We start from the raw sequence: 17,824 nt of genomic DNA on the forward strand, positions 1-17,824 counted from the left end.
TTAAGCACACCATTTACTAATGTCTTGACCTGCCATGGTTACTCTGCTTTGTAGTTTATTTAAAGATAAAAATAAATGCATTTAAAGTGATAGTGTGGGGGAATGATCACAGAAGAAAACACTGAGCACTAAGAATAAATTTAAATATTGTATGTCACTATGTACTCAGAAAAATTTTGACAATAAATACTCTAAATGTTGTAATTAGAAACTATTGAATAGTGATATTATAAAGGAGGTTGATATCATAAATATCGACATTAAAATAATTATTTTTCAGAAAGTCACTACTTTTTAATAGTTTTGACCTCCATTCCTTTTCATTTAAACTTTTCAGTTTTCATTTGCTGATGTTTTATATTAAATTTATGAACCCTTTCTTCATCTGCAGTACAGCAAATTTTCTTGCTGTATTTCAGAGACAGGAGCATACATTTAGATTTGGTGGCAGTGTTGGTTTACCTCTGGCCATATATGTAAAAAATATCTGTTCTGCTTAAAATATAGCACTTCATATTACTATTAATATTTCAATTATGAATATATACTGAGTGATCTATAGATTAGCTCTTTTTGATGTAAGTATATTCATAAAATCATGGGTGCTCATTAATCATAAATTTATTTCATAATATAAATGTGAATTCAATCTTAAGGCAAATTTTAATGCACTTTTAAATATCATATGACATATATTTTGAAGTTCACTTTATGTTTAAGAAAATACCTTTTCTGTTCACATTTACCATCATATTTACACTCACTTCCTTCAGAATTCTTAGTTTTAATTAATCCCAGTCCCTGACTAGGACAAATTATTCAGACTCAAAATATTTTATTTACTACTTTAAATATATTTAAATGTTTTTTAAAATATATTTTTTAAAACTTTAAAAGCATTATTATGCTCAAATAAGAAATCTGTTCCCATTCTATATAGCAGTTAAATTTTTGGTTTCTTATAATAAATTGGCCAAATTATTTGCTAAATTGTTTTTGCCAAATTGAATAATTTGGAGGTTTTGAATCATCAGGGGTTTTTGAAAGTACTTATATCAGAAATTAAAAGTAAGATATATGATAATTTAACATTTCAATATATATATTTATATTTATATATTGAGTCAAATTTATATTTAAATATATAAGAGAAATATACATATATCTCTTTTACTCCCAAGACAAATTAAAATTTTCTAAATTGTGTTCACCAGTAACTTTCTGATAAATCAAATGAATATCTAAATTACTATTAGAAACACCTATTTTTAATTTTCTTTTATTAAAAAATTTTAGAGATCTCTGTTTTCAAAGGACCTTGTCAAGATCTCATTGTACGGGAAATCAAAATTAACCAAAAACTTTTTGATCTGATTGCCTTTCATCTGTGAAACTCAATTATGGTTTTATTATTGGGAATGAGGAAAGTTACTCCCTGAATGACAATATGGGTCAAAATCACCTTTATGCTTGTTAGAGATGATGCTCATCCAGAGACCTTTAGCTTAATGACCCAGCTTCTTGTGCCTAAGTTACAGTCTGGGACTGCTGCAGGAACTTAAGAAGCTTCATTAGTCTTTTAGGCCACAGGGGAAACATTAAATTAACAAAAAAGGAAGGAAAAAACAAAAATATCATGTCAATAACCACAAAGAGGCCCTAGTCTGTTGCATTTCTAGTACCTTAGCTATGAAATACCACACGGAGTTGTGTTTTTGTAAATTTTGTGTAACTTCTGCTGTCATTTAACTTTTCAACATGTCTAACTCTGTTACATAGTATTTCATGGTAATAACTTTTTTGAAGTTAGAAAATTATTATGTCATACTCATATTCTGAGCTCCAGTTGCCTTCACTGCAAAGTGGAAGCTGGCTCTAATATGGCTGAGGAGGAATCCCAGGATTGAAAGTCTGAATCTCAAGAGAGAAATGAGAGATAAAGCCATGAATTTGGATGTCATGGTGATTGGTAAAAAATGACCTGGGTGGGGGTCATCCAGGGGGTGTTTTCAGAATCAGAAATCCAGAAAACTGAAGATGAGACCTTCGAATCACTGAAGCAGAGCAGCAGATGTCGTAGATGAAAATGGAGAGAACAACATTCCAAAGGGATAGAATGCATTCGACAGTAAAGTGACAAATGGAGCAGAGAGCCCAATCATCAGGCATATTTAAGAGTTGACTGTCATTTCTGCAATTAGAAGATCAGTGGATACTTCAAAGGAAAAACATTTCAGTGATAAACTGTGGATGAAACTGAAAGTTTGGATATTAATGACAATAGAAAACATGGTAGACAGCCACTGTCCCAAGTTTTCCCAATGCCCCCTGCCATCCCAGCTGCCCTGGATGCTCCACAGAACTCAGTGACATCCCCAGGATCCAGTAACTAACAGGACACTCATAGCTCAATAGGTGCTTCAGGCCCTTACTCAGGCTCTTGTACACATGCCATACTGATTATTCAATAATTTTCATAACACCCCAACAGGGGAACACAAGGTTAAAGGAAGTAATGTGTTTTGTTTTGTTTCTTAGTCTTGTTTTTAAGAGGAGAAGGATTATGCATGTTTACAATGTGAAGGGAAGAGTTGGGTAGAGATGTAAATGTTAAAATCAAGGAGAAAGGGGATGGGCGAAGAACCCAGGGTGCGCAGAAGTAGACAATAGCTTTGAGTGGGGAGAAGACAGCCTGAAATAGATGAAAAGATTGGAAATGAATATGGACAACTTTGTACATTGGTGGGTAGAAAGGTGATGAATTCCCTAAGCTGGGGCTTTTATATTTTCTCTGAATTAGGAGGCACTGTCATCGCTATGCAAGAGACAGGAGTGGATCAGAAGCTCAGGGAGAATGGTAAACATCTTCCGTGAGGAATGTGAGACAATTGTTCTTTCTATTTCTATTACAGAGGAGAGTTTAAGCTAGGAATAAAATACTAGCGTATGTTTCATTTTCCTGGTTTTTAAAAATGTATCTCAAGGGCACTCATAATAACATCGTGAAATAGAGCCCTGAACCATGTTTCCCATGCTCCCATATACATATATACTCATAGTAAAATTTTAGTTAAAGATAGTATTTATAAAAATAAAATTACTCTGTATACTACACACATTAAACTCTATTTTCTTCCTCATCAACATGTAGTAGTCATTCCAGTGAGCTAGTGTGTAAATATCTAACTCATATTTTTTGGGAATTTCATAATATTCAATAATATGCTTTTGCCAAATTGATTGTCATTTCCATCTTAAGGAACATTTATTTATTTAGTCCCACATTCAATGAGTAATAAATAGCAGCATCTACCTTTATAAACATATTGGGATTTCATATAAGGATTGCTCAAATTTTTAAATTTATATTCATATTTCTTGGCATTTCAATATGATAATAGACATTTTTCCAAAGGGCTCTAGTAATTTACACCCTCACTGGCAATCCATGAAAACCATTTCTCTGCATCCATATCAGCACTGAACAATATTACTTTCCAGCTGCTTTGGAGTAGGGGGTAGAAGCATAGGGCTAGTACTTTCTTTTTATGTACATAACATCGAAAATCACCTGTAATTAACAGATGATTAATGTTGTATTTTTTTAAAATGTAATATTTTACATGTAATATTAAAAAATGTATTATCAAGCAAATTGTTTAGAGTTTCCTGACTATAGAGAAAATAAGCCAGTTCAAATAATCCTTCATCCTGCAATGCTTTGGGAGGACAACCCAGTTTTTCTGTTTTTTAACCCTTGCATACCCATTATCCTACTGAGTTGGCCTGGGGCTGAAATAAGAGCTTTAGAAATGTGTGAAGACATAATTATTTCAATTAATATGAATTATAAATCATCAGAAGAAGTGATAATAATTTTTTTTTCCAAATTGTATCATTCAGTATCATCAGGAAAGTCTCAGAATTTACTAATACAAAGCTCATACACAATTCCATGACAATGCTGTTAGACATCATGGCAATGAACGCCTCTATCATGGTCTGGAACTTGCTTTTTATAATTACTCTTCTAGATTCTTTTTTCCTTATGCACTAGCAATGATGAATTAGTCACGATTCCTAAGATTTACATGTACATTCCTTTTTGTAATAATTCAAACTATTTGATTGAATTAGATTTCCTTTCCCCCATCCCTGCCTGTGAAAGTTGTATTTAACTGACAGGGTCCAGCTTAATGGCTACTCTTTACTGAAGTGCTTCAACATTAAAAAAAAAAAATTCTACTTGTTTCAATGAGATATTATATTTTTTATTATTACCATACTTACACATTTTTGTCTTTCCTACTAGATTTTAGAAGTTTTGAGATGTGGGACTTTGATTTATTCATCTTTCCCTTTAGCAACCATCTGTATTACCTGACACCTAGCTCAATGCCTGGTACATAGGAGATACTCAATAACAGTTGAATTAATGAAAGTATATGTAGATGATGGAGTAGGCTAGCTAAATCAGGTTAGGGGAGGTGCAGCTGTCAATGTCCATCTCTGGTTATAAATCCTGGGAAAACTGTATTAAGGGTTTGAGGATATAATGAAGCTTGTAGTCAGTCAGAACGTCCTTTCTTAAAACCTTCCCAGGATAAAACAGGCCAATTGATTACACAAACAAAGTATGAGACTACAAGGGAAACTGGCCCTGTTTGTTCCCCTCCCCTGCAAGTTAATCACATTTGACCACATAATTTCATATTTACAATGCATTTTCTATTTATGCCACACCAGAGATGCTACTGGAGGCACTTTACTTAATTTTTAAAATTTCTAATGCTAGCACACAATGACTTATAAGTTCCTATTTTTGTGTTTTTTTAAAAAAAACATGTTTAGATCCTTTAAATATTTACTAACATTCAAGTTTCCATTTTAAACACTTGGGACATATTCCTGAATTAAGATTAACTATTATATTGATTAGAAAAATGCTACTGGTAACAGTACAATGCGAGTCTAGAATAATGTGTCTCATTTTTAATGCTTTGTTAGTACACTGTCATTTAGAAATTCTTTCCTCTCATAACTGTGGATAGATCCCTGAGAACCAGAAAAAAATTGGATAATAATACTTTGAATTGATTATTATCTTATGCTTCTGGAATTGTAAAATATATATATTTTTTATTTTTTAAAAAGTGTGAAAGCTAGTTTCACTGCAGATGCTAATACATAGAGAGCAATTTATATATGAATTCTGAAGGGGCCTGGAGGGAAGAGCTTTTTCACACAGACAGATGAATTAGGAGACTTAGCTGACAGGGTCATCACCACATTTCTTATTGGAAAAATGAATTTCTATTGCAGGGCTAGAAAATATTTTTTTAAAATCCTCAAGTAGGCTGTAGCATTCAATGAATTATGTCATAAATTGAATGGAAAGAGAATCTGAGCATGTCTTGCAGAATAAAGAGTGAGAAAGAGACCTGCAACATCAGGCATGCTAGATAAAGAAAAATATCTTAGGCCAGCAAAGAGAGCTTTTGGGCTCGAGGTAGGAAATTGAATGGTTATGTTTAAGTGAGTGCTTCAGTAGCATTTTACATAAAAAATTCATCTGTTTTTCAAAGTAATATACTGTGCTAAATGCCGTTTATATCTTTTTAGTTCTGTTGCCCCACTTAATGATTATAGATAGAAATGCAATCATTGTAGAAGTAGTCAGCTTTCACAAGGTGGCCACTGAATAACACGAATGGTATTTGCTCTTTGCAAATAAATAAGAAGGCACTGGATTTATATTGGTAATTTAGAGTAGCTTAGAAAGCCAACTGAAAAAAAGGAAGGGAGGAAAAATGAAGGAAATAAGAACAGAAGAAAGGATGGGAGGAAGGAAGGAAAGAAAGCGAGTGGGCTGCCTCAAGTAGAGCAAACACGAGAACAACTGACAAACTTTCAGTGAGTCTTGGAACATACGGGCAGTTTGAGGTTCTATTTAATGTGTCAAGATGTACTGTGTTTTCGAGATATTTTAGTCAACTGGACTTAGTAGTAACTCATACTCTCCACAGCATCATAAAAGTTTCAGTTTGTGCTAGGGAAGATAAAATATTTTGAAGTAACTTTGAATTTCATTTCTACCTTTTCACCATGTCTGCGTAGACATGGCCTTATTGTAGCACATAGCTCACTGTAGCCTCAACCTGCTGGACTCAAGTGATCCTCCTACCTCAGCCTCCTGAGTAACTAGGACTACAAGCATGTGCAAACATGCCCTACTAATTTTTTATTTTTTTGTAGAGATGGGGTCTTACTACATTGCCCAGGCTGGTCTTGAACTCCTGGCCTCAAGCAGTCCTCCTGCCTTGGCCTCCCAAAGTGCTGAGATTACATACATTGGTCAAAGGATCTTTCTTAAAAGGTAAATCATGGTTGTCCTATAAAAAGAGCACATGTCAAAGATTTTACTTATTAATTAATGAGGAAATGAAGATTTTACAGCTGGCTCAAAGGAGAATCCAAAGGGCAGTCAAATATGTAAGTCCATCAGAAATGCTGAAATGAATTTGCTTAGCAGGTATAAAACAGGTTATTATCTACAAGGCAATAGTCCCTTGCATTTTGCCAGATGCAAACTACCTTTGTGGTTTGGTTTTGTTTTTTTGAGGCAGGGTCTTACTCCAGTCGCTCAGGCTGGAGTGCAGTGGCATGATCACAGCTCATTGTGGCCTTAACCTTCTGGGCTCAAGCGATTCTCCTTCCTCAGCTTCCCAAGTAGCTAGAACTACAGGCACACACCACCACACCCGGCTAATTTTTGCATTTTTTTGTAGACATGGGATTTCACCATGTTTCCCGGGCTGGTCTTGAACTCCTGGGTTCAAGAGATTCACCCACCTTGGCTTCCTGAAGTGCTGGCATTATAGGCCTGAGCCACCATGCCTAGCCCAAATTACCTTTTCATGACAGGAATCATTTACATTACTATCAGTTTTCTATGACTTTGACCTTACTAGTAACTTTCTAGTAAATGTGAATAGATAAAAATATACATTATGGTAATGAAAATAGAATAAAGTGGTAATGATTCTTTGATTCTTTTTTTTTTTTTTTTGGAGACAGAGTTTTTCTCTGTCGCCCAGGCTGGAGTGCAATGGTGTGATCACAGCTCACTGCAACCTGGAATTCCTGGGCTCAAGCATTCCTCCTGCTTCAGCCTCCTGAGCAGCTGGGACTACACACACACACACACACACACACACTACCACACCTGGCTAATTTTTTTATTTTTTGTAGAGACAATGTCTCGCTATTGTTGCTCAGGCTGGTCTTGAACTCTTGGTCTCAAGCAGTCCTCCTAAATCAGCCTCCCAAAGTTCTGGGATTACAGGCATGAGTCACCGTGCCCAGCCAGTAAAATCATTTTTTAAAAGTTAAGTATCAGCAAGTCTTTAAGAAACTGCTTCACTCAAGTTTTCATACAGTGTTATAAGATATAAGTTGTTTCCATCTTTTGGAAGTGAAATTCTCATATAGCCTTGAAACTACAGAGATTTTTCTACCTTTGACCTAGTAATTTTACTTCTTAATCCTAGGGATAGAGAATTATAGGTTAAAAACTAAGTTTATTTTTTCTTTTCCTTTATAAATAAATTCTGTAAGACACTAAAGCACAAGGCCACTGTATTTTGGTATCCTGCTAACAGAATGTTACATAAAAACAGGGGGAGGGCATTCTCTTCTACTTCACTGCTCTGAACTCAACAGCCCAGAGCGCTGGGAGCAGTGTCCCGCACGGTGGCAGCCATGACAGGAGGACTGGTTACTACAGAGCTACTGCAGGGAGGGGAGTGGGGGCACAAACAACATGTGATACCAGAGCAAGCATCTTTGCGAGCATCTGTGAGACTGAGAATGCCCCACAGTATTTGGTTAGGAGGACTTTGCAGGGAGCTGAGATCATGAAGTCAAACAGGTTACAGGAGATGTTTAGATAAAAGAATTATGGGCATTAGTTTTGAAATTAGACTTGAAAATCTTCTGAAACAGGTTACAGGAGATTTTAGATAAAATAATTATGGGCATTAGTTTAAAATAAAGATTAAAATCTATATTCTTTCTGTTTGCAATGTTATTTTCAGATTTTAAATGTATTTAACTACTTTCTTTCTTCTCTTTATTCCTGAGCAAGTATTCAGCAGGCCCATTTAGGGTTTAATGGGAAGGAAATACAGCTTTCTGGTCAAGGCAGGGAAAGTTGGGTAAAATCTGTCTTCGGATTCTCTCAGCAGAGTGGAAATTGTAAGTCTAAGTTGACTTACCCAGACTCCCAGCACAGATGGAGTCTAAATATGTGAATTCAACCTGCTTGGTTTCAAAGAAAATCTTCTAGTCCTGTGTTTCTCAAAATCAACCAATGTGTAAATCTTTTATAAAGGAAATAAGAATGCTCACAGAATTGCAGCAATTACTAACATTTTATAATAGTATCTAAGTATGAAAATGAATACGCTTATGGCTCTTATGTAAAACCAAAAGAAATTTGTACAATAAGTACAAGCAAAACATAAAACTAATTAAAATTAAATTTATAAATACCTATTAAATATGATAAATTGTTATTTGCCTTGGCAAAACAGCTGATTTGGGGTTTAATGCTAGAAAGATGTAGGCTCTGGTATAATTCTTTTCTTTTTTTGAGACAGAGTCTCACTCTGTTGTCCATGCTGGAGCACAGTGGCACAATCTCGGCTCACTGCAACCTCTACCTCCTGAGTTGAAGTGATTCTCCTGCCTCAGCCTCCCAAATAGCTAGGATTACAGACATCCACCACCATGGCCGGCTAATTTTTGTATTTTTAGTAGAGACGGAGTTTCACCATGTTGGCCAGGCTGGTCTCGAACTCCTGACCTCAAGTGATCTGCCTGCCTCAGTCTCCCAAAATGTTGGGATTACAGGCGTGAGCCATCACGCCTGGCCAGCCTCTGGTATAATACTAAATTTAGTTTATTTTTATATTTTAAAATAAAAATGCTAAAGCAGAGAATGTATGTTTTCATAAGTAGAAATTACCAAATGATAATAACCTAATAATCAAATATTTTAATTAAATTTGGAATAAAAGAATGCTTTACTGTCTATTTGTGGCTCTGGTCACTGTTAATAACCTGTTGTCTCAAGGTGGAGTGTACACAACTGGTATCTGTGCGGTGTACCCATTTATAAAGTGAATGTTGTAGGATTGCTGTGCTTTGTGCCATGTGATGACTCCATTCTCCCATCTTTTTCCAAAGCCTTAGGGCAACAGTCTGCAACATCACTTGTCTTTTGCAGGTTTTGCATATAGACACACAGACAACCTCATGTACTGATAATAAGTGGCAACTTAATTATAAGGTAGTTACTCAGATGATCAGAATAGTGTTAGATCTACTGCTTAGAATGAAAAGATTGCATATTATTGAAGACATTTATTAAAATAAAATTCCTGGATTCTTGAGACCTATTTTCCTAAACATTTATGGCTCTGTTACAGGACCAAGAGGTTCCTATTTATATTAGCCTGCTGTGCAATAACAGACTAATATTCTGAGACAGCAGGGTTTGTAGCAGAGAAAGAGTTTAATGATTGCAGGGCAGTTGAATGAGGAGATGGGAGGAGACCTCAAATCTATTTCCCTGAGGAGTTCTGGGCTAGAGTTTTTAAAGGGATCATCGAAGGCAAGGGACTGGAAAATTGAGGTTGTTGATTGGTCAGGGTCAGAAGGATGAAAACATCAGGATGTGGAAACCTCATTGTTGGGTGAGTCAGCTCCTTGTGAGGTCCTCCAGATCAGCTGACATCAGTGGGGTTCTTTAGACCAGCTGATGTTAGTAGTTTCACTGGTATGCAGGACCTAAAAGAATATTTTAAGTAGGAAACAACATTTTATAATGTTTTAGTTATTTATAGAGCAGTTAAGGGGAATTATAATCAAGGGTCTACCTGACTCTAGAACAGTAGGCACCAAACAACTATGAGGAAGCAGTCAGAGAGCAAGCTGACCTAGTGATGAATGCTGAATGTGCTGCAAGTTTGGCTTATTTTTGTTTCTCTTCCTTACTTTTTTCTGATTAATTTTATGAGGTTTATAGGGATACTTTGACTTCAAGAAGGGCATTGGACATCAAGTGGCAATAAATTATTCCTACTCTTTGGGGTTGAGTGCTGAGCTTTTCATTTTCTTGGAGCCCCAGTTTTATCATGTTAATACCCAACTCTTTGGATATAAGAAGTAGTTGGCTTACTAAAAATAGTTCATTTCCTGTGATGTCCAGGTATTTCTTATTAACTTTTTCTCACCTTACTCTGAGAAGTCTTTTGACCCTGGTGTGGAGTTTTTAAAAGTCACCCATATTAAAGCACCATTTGTTTTTGTGGGGGACAGACCATGTGCTTGGTTTGAATGCAGCAATGGAAAATGTTTGTCCTCTTATGCCATTAGAATTCACATCTGTTAACCTCCAGGGCATCATACCAAAACCATCTGCTTGACTAGTATTTGCTATGGGCACAGGGAGTGGGGGTGGAAGGGACAAAGAGAGAGTAAATTGAAAAACCTTCCTTTGCCTTTCAGGATGCTCAGGAGCTTCCAGGTTCAATAGATGCGTGAGATCCATAGCAGAAACATTGCTGTCCTCTTCAGATTCAAGTACGGGTGAAAGTCAAGCTCTGGGATACTGGAGCAGGGCTATATAATTCTCTTTCCCTTGTAATTTCATTAAAAAAGATTAAGGAAACCCTTGAAAAGTTGTAGATACCTAAAATTTTGGCCGTGCATTGATCATCCACAAAAAGTGAAATATCACATGTGATCAAGCCACATGTGTGAAAAATCTCAAATACACTTTGGGAGGCCGAGGCGGGCAGATCATAAGGTCAGGAGATCGACACCATCCTGGCTAACAGGGTGAAACCCCGTCTCTACTAAAAATACAAAAAATTAGCTGGGCATGGTGGTGGGCGTCTGTAGTCCCAGCTACTGGGAAGACTGAGGCAGAAGAATGGCGTGAACCCGGGAGGCGAAGCTTGCAGTGAGCCGAGATCGCACCACTGCACTCCAGCCTGGGCAACAGAGCGAGACTCCATCTCAAAAAAAAAAAAAAGAAAGAAAACTCTCAAATAACTCTTGATTCAAATAGTCAACATAACTCCTGGAGAAAAAAAAGCATTTCTACATTGAGAGAGACATTGCTATATTCCCCTCCACTGACTTCTCTCTTTGTGAGTGCATGGAAGGTATAGAAAATAACCTTTCTAGTATTTGGATTCATGGTCCTCAACCCTGGCTGCACATTAGAACCATTTGGGAAACTTTGAAACATACTGTCATCAAGTCTCAGTCCTTGAGATTTGAATTTAATTGGTCTCAGGGTACAGTCCGGACATGGACATAGTTTGAATGTTCTCCCATATGATTCTAATGTGCGGAAATGTTGAGAACCACTGATTTGGAGAAAACCTGATATTTTTCTGCAGCTACTGATTACTTCTAATCTCAGAAGCTAACATTCAAAAGAACCCCTTAGGTAAGAAGAGGAGATACAAGAAAGAATTTTTTTAAGTGTGACTTAATGAAGAAAAGAAATAACATCTAGACTAGTCTGGTTTTCTCAACCTCATTATCCTTGACATTTTGGGCCAGATAATTCTTTGTTGTGCGTGAGGGTAAGGAGGGTAAGGAGGGTAAGGAGTTCCCTGTGCATGGTAAGATGGCTTACCGTGGCTTCTACTCCCCAGATGCCAGTAGCAGCTCCCCACCCTTATGTTGTGTCCCCATGTTGCAAAGACCAAAAATATCTCTCAGGATTACCAAATGTCCCCTGCTGTGCAGAATCCTTTTCCCTTCCCATGTGAGAGCAACTAATCTAGACAAAGGGAGTGTTGGCTTTCTCTCCTCCTTTATTTAACTCTGTTCTGTCTTTCCTAAAATTAACAAGCCTAGTAACTTCTTAGTACTCATCTGGAAATGGCAGAAGAGTTACCAGCTTTGCTGAAAGGCCAGGAAGGCTCTGTCTAATGACGAAAACAAAAACAACCATCTTCATGAATGGTTTGGAATTAGAGTAGTAGCCAAAATAAAAGTTTTTTGTTTTTTAAGTGAGGAGTCATGAATCCTACTATAAACTGATCTTTCAGAGGGAAGATGATCTTCGATCCAAAATTAGCTTTAAAAAAACTCAAGTCACAATAAAATCATACTATAGTCAAGTCACGAGAGCTTTTGGAAACATAGAAATATGTTTCTATAAATATTAAACATAGAAATATTCTCAGACTCCAGAAAATAATTTTGATGCAATTTGTCCTAAATTTACTTCCTCCTAAAGTGTCACTAAATTTACCACCGCCTTCCCCCTGACTTTTTTTTAACCAAACAGAATAAGCAATCTCTGAACTAATATAAGGTGGAAAACCCTAACAAAAGACTGACAGTGAAGTCATTCGAATAGTACCTCAACAAGCTTCAGGGGGATTGTTAATTTCCTGATTTCAGAATAATTTGGTTGGTCCCAAATATTACAGCAGGCACCATGGCAACAGCATTTGATATGACAAGCTGTAGGCTTAAAAATGAATGTGAAGCTGAGGTTGTTAGGGTAATTAGGGTTAAATACTAATTCTCTTATGATAGCCAGGGTTCTGTGGATTTGTACTAGCCAGTGTTTAATGATTTCTTACCATGTGCCAAGCTCTGTGCTAATTCTTCACTTACACTATCTCATTTAACCTTCACAATAATTCCTAAGTCTTGCTATCCCTGTTTTACAGTTGTGGAACCAGAGGTTGAGCTTGAAGAGTTAACTTTTCCAAGGTCACAAAGTTGGTAAGTAGTGTTAAGTGTTCATCGCAGAAGTGCCCAAGTGTTTTCAGTTCACAGTGTCCTTCGTGTTTTAGTCATTTTTTCACAGTACACACAGGCAAAAAGAAATACTTACCACTTCCATTTCTTAGTTACTTAGGTCCAAACAATTTCATAACTATCTCTGTCCTAATAAGTTAGTAGTTGTTTGAAAAGAATAATATGCACACATTAAAGGAAAAATAATATGTTTTATTTCATTCTTAAATAACCACAATTACCGACTAATGGGATGGGTGCACCCATTGGGCATGCAAGGGCTTCTTGAACTTGGAATGAAATTGGACAGCACCACCTTCATTTCCTGTTCCATGTTAAGTTTTGCACAGTACCTGCTTTTTAGCAAAGCAACTGCTGAAAACTTAGCTTTGCAAACATATGGCATTATCAAAAGGGATGTAGTGTGATCTAATGTTGAAGCTGTGAACTGCTTTGAGTTAGTTGTTCACACTTCGTCTGACAGATGTCAAGTATTCCTGTGTTTTTCTCCAAAAATTAAAAGATACAGTTTGGGAACTGCAGGTCTGTTTCCCTTTACAAGGCTGTGAGGCAGGCAGTCTTGCAAAGGGAAACAGATAGACCTGCAGTTCCTCTGGCAGGCAGCCAAGTTCTCTCATTCATCCATATGTACTCACCCTAACACAGTGCCTGGCACATCGCAGGGAGTCAATAGGTGAAAGTAGAGGTCTGAATTGTTCCTGATTCCAGCTCCAGGAAGATGTGAATCCTTCTGAGTCTCCTACAGGTGACTGTCTGTAGCATCACTGATCCAGAATTTCCCCCTCCTAAGGATGAGCTCAAACTGGCTTGCAATAGCTAGAGAACCAAAAGCCCCATCACTAGGACCTGTTCAGGCTAATGTCAGAGTTGAGCAAACCTCTCCACCCAAAGTCAAACTCCGTGCCCTCGGTGGTCTACTACACAGTTGCCTCTCAAAGCAGCAGCTCCAATAGCAACACATGTTTACTTCCAAGGCTCTGACACAGCTCTTTTTAGGAAATGCAAACAGGGAGGGAGGTGAGGAGGAGTTTGCAATTAGGACAAAGAATGACCTTAACAGGAGTGAATGCTCTTGCATTGGTTTCCCAACCCTGATACATCCGTAGATTCATTTGAACGGAGTTACCCTATGCATTTTCCATCTATCTGCTTCCAATTCTGGGGGCATGGCTGAAAGGAACTACCATTCATTCGTGTTTGAAATAGTGTTCTTCATTTCCTCTCCTAACAGCACAGCCCTTCATTGCTTCTTACAGCTGGTTTGTCTTCTGGCTTCCTTAACATCACTGATATCAGGAAGACCAAATTAACAAATATATCCATGAAAAAAAACCCATGATATTTTTGCTCAGCAATTCCATTCCCAGGGACTTATACAGATATAAGCACATGTATGAGAATGACACATATATTATTACATCAATTACAGCAGTATTTGTAATAACATAAGATTAGAAATAACCTACATATCCTTTATTAAGGAACTATTAAAATAAACTATGACATATTCATATGTAGAATTTAGGCAGTCTTTTTTGTTTTTTGGAGAGAGATAGTCTCCCTATGTTGTACAGGCTGGCCTTGAACTCCTGGCCTCAGGAGACCCTACCACCTCAGCCTCCTTAATAGCTGGGACTATACTTGTGCACCACCATGCCCAGCTAGGCAGTCATTTAAAGCAAGGGTCAGCAGAATTTTTCTGTAAAGGGCAAGATAATAAATATTTTAGTCTTTGCAGACCCTGCAATCTTTGCCACGGTTACTCAACTCTGCCCTTGTAGCACAAAACAGCCACAGACAATGCATAAAAGAACAGATGTGGCTGTGTTATAATAAGACTTTTATTTACTAAAACAGGTAGAGACTGAATTTGACCTGTGGGCTATAGTTTACCTACCTGATTTAAAAGAATAAGGCAAGTCTATATATACAGCTATGGAAATATTTCGAAGATATATTTTTAAGTTAAGCAAACCAAGGAGGAAGAAAATACAAGCATGTATGTAGATGTATAGAAAACATTGTAAGACTACACAAGAAACTATAAATGTGGTTACATCTGGAGATGTGAAGTGGAAGGCCGAGGGAAAAGGGAGATAGAGAGGCTTTTCATTGAATAGCATTTTGTTCCTACTGGAATTTGTATCATGTGGATGCAATACTTTTTTTTTTAAAAAAGCAAACTTTAAAAGAGTGGTTTGCATCATCAGAATCCTATTTTGTAATATCGAGGCTGACCATTTGTATATACAGCACTCCTCTGTCTGATTTCTCCTTATTATTGACGCACATTTTGATTCCCCATGAGAGCTGCAAACTGTTATGAAGGACTGTCTTGATACCCACAGTCTTTCCTTCTTCCTGCCAGTGTTTTGCACAAAGTAGACCTCTTTATATATTTATGTCATAAAAACTATACAATAAAAGTTAATTTATAGTAGTATTGGTAGGAGGGAACCCTTCCTTTATACCCACCCAAGGAAACTCAGTTACTTTTGTATAAGCAGAATCAAATTAAAACAAACTCCAAAGACAAAAGGAAGCCATACATCAAAATACTTGGCCCATGGTAGGTGCTCTTTACATGTTGAATCTTTGCCTAAATTAAAGGACAGTCACTGCTGTAGGTTCACCCACGCTGCCTCTTCCCGGGTTCACATAAAGACATTTCCCAGCCTCCCTCTTCTATAAGGTCAAGTGGTCCCTAGAACCACAAGTGATGTGTCTGCAAACCCAGGGGCTACCAGCTTTCTGGACACCCACCCACTAGATGAGTCAGGGCAAGAATAGAAAAACCCTCCCTCCTCCCTCAAAGAAGGGTTATGTCCAGTCATGGATGGCTCAGCCACAAGGTATTTTCAACACATGGGGAGGTGGTGTGGGTGGACAGTGACAAGAAGGAGACATTTGCTATGACTGTATTGACTTCTGCCTCCTCATTCTTCTGAAGCAGTCAGCTAGTCAGCTGCTGGAGAACCAGAAGACATAATAATGCAATTCTCAGATGTTTGCTTTCCACTGATATTATGACCCTGGTGTGAGTTGCCATGGCAATTTCAACATATAAGAGCCACATTCTTTTGTTTAAATAATTTTTTTATGTCTTCAGCAGTTTTATGTCTGGAGACATTAGGTGTTGAAATTCTATCCATCCTTACAGACTCTTCAGGATGGAGGTTTCAATCTCCAATGGCCCTGACATTGTCCTCGCAATAGTAGTAGCAGGAGACCTCTTTTGTTAATGACCTATAGTTTCTATATAAGCAAGGTTCTGGGAGCTGAACTGAAGCCCTTAATTCTGGGTATGAATTCAGGCATTTGGGTACACTCTGAGCGGGAGGAAAGAGGTAAAGAGATTACACTTTGTCATAAGAACAATGAAATAACTTATTAGGAGTCAACCACAAAAGCTTGGATTTAGAAGGGCCCATAAATCCTGTCTAGTACAGGCCCCACATTTTGCTGGTGGAAAATGGACACAGAAACGGCAAATGAGTTGCCCAAAGTCATAGAGCTACTTAGTAGCAAATCTGGGATTAGAATCTGAGTTTCCATACTCAATTTCCAGTTCAATGCCTTTTTTACAATACTATGCTACCTCTAAATGATAGATAACATGAAATTGGATAGTGGGATAGCATAGTATAATTTCCCAAAAAGCTGAAAAGAGGGTATGCCTTCCTTTAATTAATTATTGAAGAGTTGCCAGTAATTGTTTTGAGCTGGAGTCTTAGGATTATGATTGGGGATATTCCTAGAAATACTGATGAATTCTTTCTTCTTCTATAGACCATGCTGCAGAAACATGTAGGGGTAATTCAAGGGAATTGATTTTGAATGATCACTTTACCCAAAGTCTCTGAAATGTCAGTTTTACAAAAGCAAGCTAAATAACATTTTTTAACCTTAAAAGAAGGTAGTCATAGTATACTTGGTTCCAAATTGGCCAACTCTGAGAATTTGCCGACTCTTTTTTTTTTGTTTTGTTTTGTTTTTTTGAGACAGAGTCTCGCTCTGTCACCCAGGCTGGAGTGCAGTGGCGCAATCTCCGCTCACTGCAAGCTCCGCCTCCCGGGTTCACGCCATTCTCCTGCCTCAACCTCCCGAGTAGCTGGTACTACAGGCCCCCGCCAACAGGCCTGGCTAATTTTTTTTTTTTTGTATTTTTAGTAGAGACAGGGTTTCACCGTGTTAGCCTGGATGGTCTCGATCTCCTGACCTCGTGATCCGCCCGCCTTGGCCTTCCAAAGTGCTGGGATTACAGGCGTGAGCCACCGCGCCCAGCTGGGAATTTGCCAACTCTTTATTGCATCTGCAGGGAATTAAAATTGGAGCACCTTCGCAAGTAGCACCTACACACAGGGTGATGATGATGATGATGATAGTGATAAAGGAAAATTTCTTGAACACTTACTATGTACTAGTCACATAGCCAAAGCTAAATGATATGCTAAAGGCTTTAACATTTATTCTCTTATTTAATATTCTCAATAACCCTAAGGGGTAGATATTATTATTATTCTCATTTTATAGATGAGTAAATTGAGTTTTAGCTAGGCCTCATGGCTTCAAAAATGTAGATGTGGTATTTACATTCAGATGGCCCTAAAGGCTGTCTACATGCTATTTTGCATGTAAATTAGAGGAACAGCATTTTAGAGCTGGAAGTGAACATGCCATCCAATGCCTTCCTTTCATAGATGAGGAAGTGGAAGTGGAATGGTTTGTTCAAAGTTTCATAACTTATGACAGACCCCAGGGTTCCATGCCTAAAAAGAATGTCCTGTACTGGATCACTGAAAAGGAGTTTCCTTTTTGACCTCATCTTTGACAGTGCTTCTTGTCAGCAGCTTTCCAGATCTTTAAGGAGACCCATTTAGCTGTGGATTAATACATCAGCTACAATCTTGGGCTGTTTCTTTAACCTCTCTCTGTCTCACTTTCCTTGTCTGTAAAGTGGAGAGAG

The 17,824-nt window shown here is 37.5% G+C and overlaps 1 long non-coding RNA gene across 1 annotated transcript in view; it reads left to right on the plus strand.

The window, feature by feature from the left end:
• Positions 1-17,824, plus strand: part of LOC134808509 (uncharacterized) — a 78,488-nt gene that overhangs the window by 45,606 nt on the left and 15,058 nt on the right. The window contains exon 2 of the long non-coding RNA XR_010151593.1: positions 12,768-12,822. This is a non-coding gene — a long non-coding RNA (uncharacterized LOC134808509). The remainder of the gene's footprint in view (positions 1-12,767; positions 12,823-17,824) is intronic.

This window comes from Pan troglodytes, chromosome 16, assembly GCF_028858775.2.
Source record: "Pan troglodytes isolate AG18354 chromosome 16, NHGRI_mPanTro3-v2.0_pri, whole genome shotgun sequence".
In the NCBI taxonomy this organism is placed as follows: Eukaryota; Metazoa; Chordata; class Mammalia; order Primates; family Hominidae; genus Pan; species Pan troglodytes.